The sequence below is a fragment of the Nothobranchius furzeri genome, chromosome 4 (assembly GCF_043380555.1).
Source record: "Nothobranchius furzeri strain GRZ-AD chromosome 4, NfurGRZ-RIMD1, whole genome shotgun sequence".
In the NCBI taxonomy this organism is placed as follows: Eukaryota; Metazoa; Chordata; class Actinopteri; order Cyprinodontiformes; family Nothobranchiidae; genus Nothobranchius; species Nothobranchius furzeri.
Window position 1 is genome coordinate 57,578,975 of NC_091744.1, and position 8,444 is coordinate 57,587,418.

At 44.0% G+C, this 8,444-nt stretch overlaps 1 long non-coding RNA gene across 1 annotated transcript; it reads right to left on the reverse strand.

Moving 5' to 3' along the window:
* Positions 1-1,086: 1,086 nt before the first annotated feature.
* Positions 1,087-1,537, reverse strand: LOC139069711 (uncharacterized). Its single transcript, XR_011520408.1, has 2 exons — positions 1,393-1,537; positions 1,087-1,313 (listed from the first exon to the last, which is right to left on the reverse strand). It is a non-coding gene; the product is annotated as an uncharacterized lncRNA (long non-coding RNA).
* Between the last annotated feature and the right edge of the window lie 6,907 nt (positions 1,538-8,444).

The following is an 8,444-nucleotide window of genomic DNA, read 5'->3' on the forward strand; positions in this document are numbered from 1 at the left end:
TCCCTAGACACTACATAAGTTTACAAAATTTCACAATCCTCAGTCAAAGCATGGCTTGGGGCTGGCACTTTTAAGGGTGCTAGGGGTGCTATTTAAAAAAATTGGCCACGCCTACCAACTTTTGATTTCAAGTTTAATTGTGGATCATACTAGGATCACTCATCAGAAATTTTGTGGCAATAGCTTTAGAATTAACTAAATGAGAGGCAATCAAATGGCCATGGCATTACGCCTGACTTCGCCAGCCATCACAGCCGTGCTGTCTTTTGAAAGCTCCCGTAAAGTGAGGCCCAGCAACCCCAACTTGTCTTCAGTTATTTGCTAAAGTTTGTGGTGATTATACGAAATGGCGAATTTTGGGAAATTTCACAGTAAAATTTGACCTTTTTAGTCCTGAGGAGGCGGGGCTTGTGTGACATCATCAATCGACCATTCATTTTCTTCGGGGGCTGATGAGGAATGTCCACAAAAACTTTTTTTAACTGTAATTCTTTCACTTATGAAATATGGCCATTTGAATTTTTTTGGCGAGTGCTCGAACTTCAAGGCCTGGCCTTCAGTATTTATGAAGAGTCAGTTTTATTTTCTCATTTAAATCATCCATCCCTTCTAATTGATCGCACACTATTTTTGAGAGAATCGTGCAGACCCTACAAACGACCAAAACGATCTCAAAATCACTACTTCAGTCCAAAATGGCTGACTTCCTGTTTGATGTTGACCATGGGTGCAAGAGACTTTTCTGTGCGTATTGTTGATTCTATAAGTGTACCAAATTTCATCACTCTACTATAAAAAAGGTCAAAGCTGAGGGGTATTTTTTATTTTCAAGGGGGCGCTGTCAAGCAACTTTTTTAGCAACCTTTACATTGCCATTGAAATACGTAAATTTTACTCACTTTCTATATTGGGCCAGAATTTAGTGAGTTTCTGGATATGATAAGACCCCAAAAAAGCCATGCAAAGACTCGGAAGAAAAAAAAATTAAAGCTGTGTAACACGAATCAGGTGGAGATAAAGGGTGCCACTAAAATTTAAGAGAGTAAATTAGATTTTAAAACCAAGGCAAGCAGCGCAACCACAAAAGCAAATTTTAAAAAAAATTATTTATTCTAAAAGCTCAGATGATGATGCCCAAGATGACCCCCACAATAAAGTCTACTGGGTCCCCAGAGGACAAGGCAGTCCAGTCCGCCCCCGCATGCGCTCGACAGGTGAAACCTCTACGACCCCGCCCTCTTGCGGTGAACGTCGTCCGCGGGGATCCACAGGCTGGCTGGACGGCCAGTGGATTCAATCCTCCTCCTCGGTCCCTGTGGCACACAAAAACCTCCAGCAGTCAAAGGCCCCACACCAACTCCAACCACTGCCAGGCACTGCTCAAATACTTACTCGCAGGGGCAGAGTAATTCTGCCCACCTGCCGTGTTGTGCTCCGTGCCTGGCTTCTCCGGCAGTGGATCTTGCTCTCCGCTGCTGCTGCTGCCGCCCATGCCGCTGGTGAACCCCCTCCTCGGTCCAAGACCGCACCTGTACGCGTGCCGCACATGTGTGGAGGGAAGGACACCCACGCTCCTCCGCACTCGACCACCGTCCATCATCCAGGACCGTACTCCGGGTGCTCCTCTGTTCCGGCGGGGGGGTTCAGGCACATGCGTCCTCAAGACACCGTCCGGGGTGCGTCTCTGCCTCTAGCTGGCCCTGTCTGCCATCCTGGCTCTCTCTCTGTGTCCACGCATTCCTCCCTTTAAATAAAACCTGTCCTGCCTGTGTCTGTCCATTAATTGGCAGTCCAGGCAACACTATGCCACAGGTGTAGATGATCGGGTTGATTACAGAATGAACACACAATGTTGCACCAAACAACTAAAAACACACCTTCAATAAAAACATGCACATCAGAATAAAAAGCAAAACACACAATCAATTAAAACGTGCACATCAGAATAAAAACAAGTAAAACCTGCAATATAAAATATAACATTAGTGCAACATCAACACTCTGTGGCACTGCAAGCAGCGTCGTTCGGCCCTCGCAGCTCCGCGCCTCTCCGGCCCGGCCGGCAGCCCGGGGCACCTGGGCACGTCCGCGGAACGTAAACGTTGACCCCCGCGACCTCAGACACCGCGAACGGTCTCCTCGTCTGCACCTTACCCTGACTCAGCATCTCCTCTGAGCCCACAATTAAATTACACATCTAACCACTATGGGATACTCTATCTTTACCACACTGGTGGTGTGATGACACAGACCAAGTTTAATGCTAATCTGACCACGTTTTTTGAAGTAATTGAAGGTTAAAGTTATGTAGGGGGCGCTGTAACCAACTACAGAAAAATCCCATTCAGGTCAGCTTTGGTTGACAAAGATGGTTTTCTGTTATTTTGGCATTAATCAGAGGTTGTGTGTGTTATCTAGAGCCAGAAAACCGAAAGGGGTTTAACCAACAACCACATCAATGTGTTTGGTGCAGTCATGTGATGACACAAGCCAAGCATAATGTCATTCTGACTTTGTCGTTAGAAGTTATTAAAGTTTGAACCTATCTAGGGGGCGCTGTTACCATTTACCACTAAATCTCATAGAGGTCAAAGGTGGTCAGGTAAAAGTGATTTGAACGAGTGAGCACATACATGTGTTGATTGCAGTTGTGTGATGACTCCCACCATGGTTGATATAGTTTGGAGCTTTTTTGTAGAAGTTACAAAGGTTTTATTGTATCTAGGGGGTGCTGTCCCAAATTAAGGAAAATATCCCATGGAGAAGTTTGTAGGTTAACAACAATCATTTGCGTGTAGTTTGGTGTGAATTGCATCATGCATGTGTTATTTAGGGCCTAATATCTGTCAGGGGCGGAGCTAAAGAGATATCAACAAATGACCACAGGATTGTGTTGGGTACCTTTGTTTGATGACACATAGCCAGTTTGGTGCAGTTGCGACCTCGTCTGTAGGAGTTATTACCGTTTTAAAGGTATGTAGGGGTCGCTGTGGTGATATTATACAATGTTCACCAACCGTTTGTGCCTCATTGGCTAAAGGGCATGATTGTTGATTGCCATGTTCAGTCTTGTGCAGATCGGAGGCTGTTTAGGGATAGTTACAGTCAAACTTAAGGTCACGGCGTCATGCCAGAATTCGCCATGGCATAAAAGCCCCTCCCTTTCTGGAAAGCTATAAGAACTGAATTGTCATTACAGCATCATGAAGACAGTGCATGACCTTAGTGTCATGTTGACTAAATTAGAGGGGACAAATATGGGCATTTTACCATAAAACAATAGACTTCCTATTGTCAGGGGGCGGGGCTTAGGTGATATCAGCTGTCCACATTGTCATTGTCTTGAGATGTGGTCAGTAATCACACAGACAATGTTTGATATAGATCTGATCATGCGCATGGGAGTTATTACGTCAAGTAATGTAATGGCAAAAGGTCAAAGTTTGAGGCTTAGCCACACCCACACCTTTCAACTTTTGAAAAATCTGACAGTTGAATTTTTTTCCCCTATGTCTTAAGAGTATACAGCAGATGTTTGAAGGCGATTGGTGAAAAAGGCGATGGGGCATCACTCTCCAAACAACATGTGCAAAACCCGCTAAATCGAGTACTTGGACCAATATGGCCGACTTCCTGTGCGAATTTTACTTTGGCCCCAAGAGACTTTTTAGTAGGTCCCAAGGCACTACATTAGAGTACCAAATGTCGTAGTTTTCAGATAAAGCACGGGTTGGGGCTGACAGTTTTAATGGTCCTAGGAGGCGCTATTTCAGAAAATAGGCCACATCCACAAACCTATCACGTCCATTTCTATTGGTGGTCAGACTAGGATCACTCACCAGAGAATTTGCAGCGATGTCACGATAACTGAGGAAATGAGAGGCAAACATATTTCCATGGCGTGATGGAGAATTTCGCCATGCTCCCAAAGCCCCGCCTTTTTTCGAAACTTGCCAGTACTGGAGACCAAGTGACCTCAACTTGTCTACTGCTATTTGCCAGAGATTGCTGGTGATTGGGTGAAAGGAGTCCAATAGGGAGCTGTGAATAAAAGAGTGGCGTGGCGACAGGTCAAAGTTTGAGGCTTAGCCACGCCCATACCTTTCAACTTTAGAAAAATCCAATGGTTGAATTTTTTCCCGTATGGCTTAAGAGTATATAGCAGAAGCTTGAAGGTGATTGGTGAAAAGGGCGGTGGGGCATCACTCTCCAAACGACGTGCACAAAAACCACTAAATCGAGTACTTGGACAACAATGACCGACTTCCTGTGTAACATTGACCATGGCTCCAAGAGACTTTTTGTAGGTCCCAAGGCACTACATTAGTGTACCAAATTCCGTAATCCTCAGTCAAAGCACGGCTTGGGGCTGACCGTTTTAATGGTTCTAGGGGGCGCTATTTAAGAAAATAGGCCACATTCACCAACCTATCACTTTCATTACTATTGCGGATCAGACTAGGATCACTCACCAGAGATTTTGTGGCGATATCATGATAACTGAGGAAATGAGAGGCAAACGTATTTCCATGGAGTGATGGCGAAGTTTGCCATGTTCCCAAAACCCCGCCTTTTTTTGAAACCTGCCAATAGTGGACACCAAATTATCTCAATTTGTCTACTGCTATTTGCCATAGATTGCTGGTGATTGGGTGAAAGGAGTCCAATAGGGAGCTGTGAAAAAAAGAGTGGCGTGGCGAAAGGTCAAAGTTTGAGGCTTAGCCACGCCCACATCTTTCAACTTTTGAAAAGTCCAAGGGTTGAATTTTTTCCCCTATAGCTTAAGAGTATGTAGCAGAAGTTTGAAGGTGATCGGTGAAAAGGGCGATGGGGCATCATTCTCCAAACCACGTGTGCAAAAACCACTAAATTGAGTACTTGGACCAAAATCGCCGACCTCCTGTGCGACTTTGCGCTTGGCTCCAAGAGACTTTTTTGTAGGTCCTGAGACACTACATTAGTGTACCAAATTCCGTAATCCTCAGTCAAAGCTTGGCTTGGGGCTGACAATTTTAATGGTTCTAGGGGGCGGTATTTAAGAAAATAGGCCACACTCACCAAATTTTCACATCAGATTTGTTGGGGGGCCGGACTAGGATCACTCACCAGAAGTTTCGTGGCAATATCTTTAGAAATGACGAAATGGGAGGCAAGCGTATGGCCACGGCGGTACGCCTGACTTCGCCATGCCGCCACAGCCCTGCCCTCTTTTGAAACCTCCCATAAAGTGACGCCAAGAAACACTCACTTGTCTTGAGTTACCAGCTACAAATTTGTGGTGATTAAGTGAAATGGGGCGATTTGGGACCTATCATGGTAAAACTTGACCATTTTTGGTCCTGAGGGAGCGGGGATTCTGACCATTCAGTTCAGTTTGTGGCTGGATGTTGAATGACCATAGAAAATTTTGTAACTCTACTCTATTCGAATATGAAGTTATAGCCAATTAAATTTTTTTGGCAAGTAGTCGAAATTCGAGGCCTGGCCACACCCCCTTAGCATATACGAAAAGTCAGTTTTATTCTTTCTATTTGATCACCCATCCCTTCTGAGCAATTTCCCACAACTTTCGAGACGATCGTGCGAAAATGATCGAGTAAGTCAGTCAGAAGCGGACCCTAGAAACGGCCAAAACGGGGTCAAAATCACCACATCAAACCAAAATGGCCGACTTCCTGTTTGATGTTGACCATGTTTGCAAGAGCCTTTTCTTTGCGGACTGTTGCGTAAAAGAAGTGTACAAAATTTCATAACTGTACTACAAACTAAGCCAAATGGAGGGGGGAATTTTTCACATTCTAGGGCGCGTTGTGGAGCAAGTTTTATTGCGATTTTTTTGGGACCTTTAAAAAACAAAATTTTACACCATACCTGACATGTGTGCAAAAATTCCTGAGTTTTTGGGTATGTTAAGGTCTCCAAAAAGCCAATTTACTTGGCGGAAGAAAAATAAACAGACCAAAGACAATAGGCCTTAGCAGCGCTTTCGCTGCTCGGGCCTAATAAATAAAACAAGATAAACACAGTACAGAAATATGTAAAAACAGTAAGATGCTAACTTTTAAAACAATGTATTTAAAACTATGTGGTAAAAGCTTGTTTGAAGAGGTGGGTTTTGAGTTTTGAATTAAAAAGTGGGAGAGATTAAGTGGTGCGAAGATCAGGGGGAAAAGAATTCCGGAGGTGGGGGGCAGAGTGGCTTAATGCTCTGCTCCCCATGGTGACAAGGCAAGCGAGGGGAGCCGAGAGTTGAGGAGCAGAAGAGGAATGAAGAGCGCAGACAGGAGTGATGATGTGAATGATATTGGATATGTAGGATGGAGCCAGGTTATGAAGAGCTTTGAATGTGATGAGCAGAATTTTGAAGCTGATTCTTTGTTTAATGGGCAGCCAATGAAGCCAATGTAGTTGTTGCAGGATGTGGGTGATGTGATGAGATGATGAAGTCCTAGTGATGACACGTGCTGCAGCATTCTGGAGAAGCTTTTGCTGGGGGGACCAAAGAGAAGTGAGTTGCAATAATCAATCCTGGATGTGACGAGGCTGTGGACAAGGAAGGCAGTGGAGTAGGGAGTAAGTGATGGACGGAGACGGGAGATGTTACGCAAGTGAAAATAAGCAGACCGGGTAATATTGTTTATGTGAGATGGAAAAGAAAGTGTGCTGTCGAGGATGACGCTGATGATGATGATGGTGAGGTCGATGATGATGATGATGATGATGGTGAGGTCGATGATGATGATGATGATGGTGAGGTTGATGCTGCTGCTGATGATAGTGATGACGACGGCAATGACGACGATGATGCTACAGCTGCTGATGATGGTGATGATGATGACACCGATTATGACCATGATGATGACGACGACGATAACACTGCTGTTGATAATGATGGTGGTGGTGGTGTTGCTGTAGATGATAACGATGGTGGTGATGAAGATGCTGATGGGTGAAACATTCAGCTTCAGACTCTGTGACGTGCTCTTCACAACATCCTCCAAAAACACCAGAATTTGTTTTTGATCTCTAAAGAAAACTCACTAGTAATTGTTTCAACATTACCAAGCATCATTACAAACCCCTGAAGAAGGTTTCAACTGTTCTTAAATTGAATTGTGAACACATTCATCTTCTCTCCAAAGATGTGTAACTGATTGAATTTTCCCAGCAGATGGAGACAAAGTATGGAGCACAGCATCCTGCAACATGACAGCCTAAAGGGGCTTACTGTTTTCCCAGTAGAAAAATTATTAAATGTTGTGATTAGATGTTTGATTCTTTTTTAAATGCCATTGAACAAAAAGATTAACTGCAGTTTGGTAAAGCATTGACTGATAATGGATCTTAAACATGTTTAGAAGTTTGATCAGACTGTGATGATGCTGAGCCAGCAGAGGGAGGTGTTGGACAAACAGTGAGGCTTTGAATCCACTGGTGGAGGGATTGAATCAGACCAATGTTGAGTAGAAATGTGACTCTCCTCCATGCTCCTGGCCTTGCTAATTACTACCATCTCTTCTCTGTGCTCATCATGATGCCAAAGGATCACAATCAACAGTTAAAGAAAACCCTTTCAGCACTTGGAAATGGACAGGTAAACACAAATGCCAGTATATTATTGCCACATTTAAACTTGTTCTAATAATAATGGAGGAAATAATGAAAATTGTCCAAAGAGCCATCCACAGGTTTCAGCAGTATTCCTTCTAACACTTGCAGAAACCTTCTGATTAATGCAGTGACCTTCTCTGTTTCTCTCTGTGCCTGCACCATCTGTTTGTCTTATTTCGAAGTGAAAAGGCTCAGAGAATGTGACTTTGACTCCATTTTTCTTACCGTCTATAAACTAAAGTTAAGATAGATCAAGCAGCTGGCTAATGAAGGCCCGATCCCTGCTCGCACGCCGCAACACACAGGAATATCATCAAGACCTTCATTAGCACTTCCTGAGCCGCATGTGTGTGCGCGCGTGTGTGTGTTTAACTCTTGATTGCGTGTCTCTTTCTGCTTGCAGAGACACACACGCAGATGTTAGATTGAAATAGTGTCTGGCTGAGACACCTCGCTCTCCCCGTCCCACCAGGGGTATCACTAACAGCAGCCCACACGCACACACACACACACACACACACATTTCATAGGAACATGATCAAAGACACATAAGGTGCCCCTACTATAAGATAAAGTGTTTTAAGGTACTTTCTGCTTCAGCACTTAAAGATAAAGCTAATGTAAATATCCCATCTGATTGCACCATCAATGCTCAATCTGTTAGACAGGAAACAGCTGTCAAACGTGTCTCCTTTCGTAGTCTGAAGGCTTATTTAAAAAAATCTGGAATCGGGGATTTCTGCAGCTAGCATTAACTGAATAATAATCACAAGTGCACTCAGTTATGTGATTATTCCCCTGTGAGGAAATGTAATTCGCGTCTAAGACTGCAT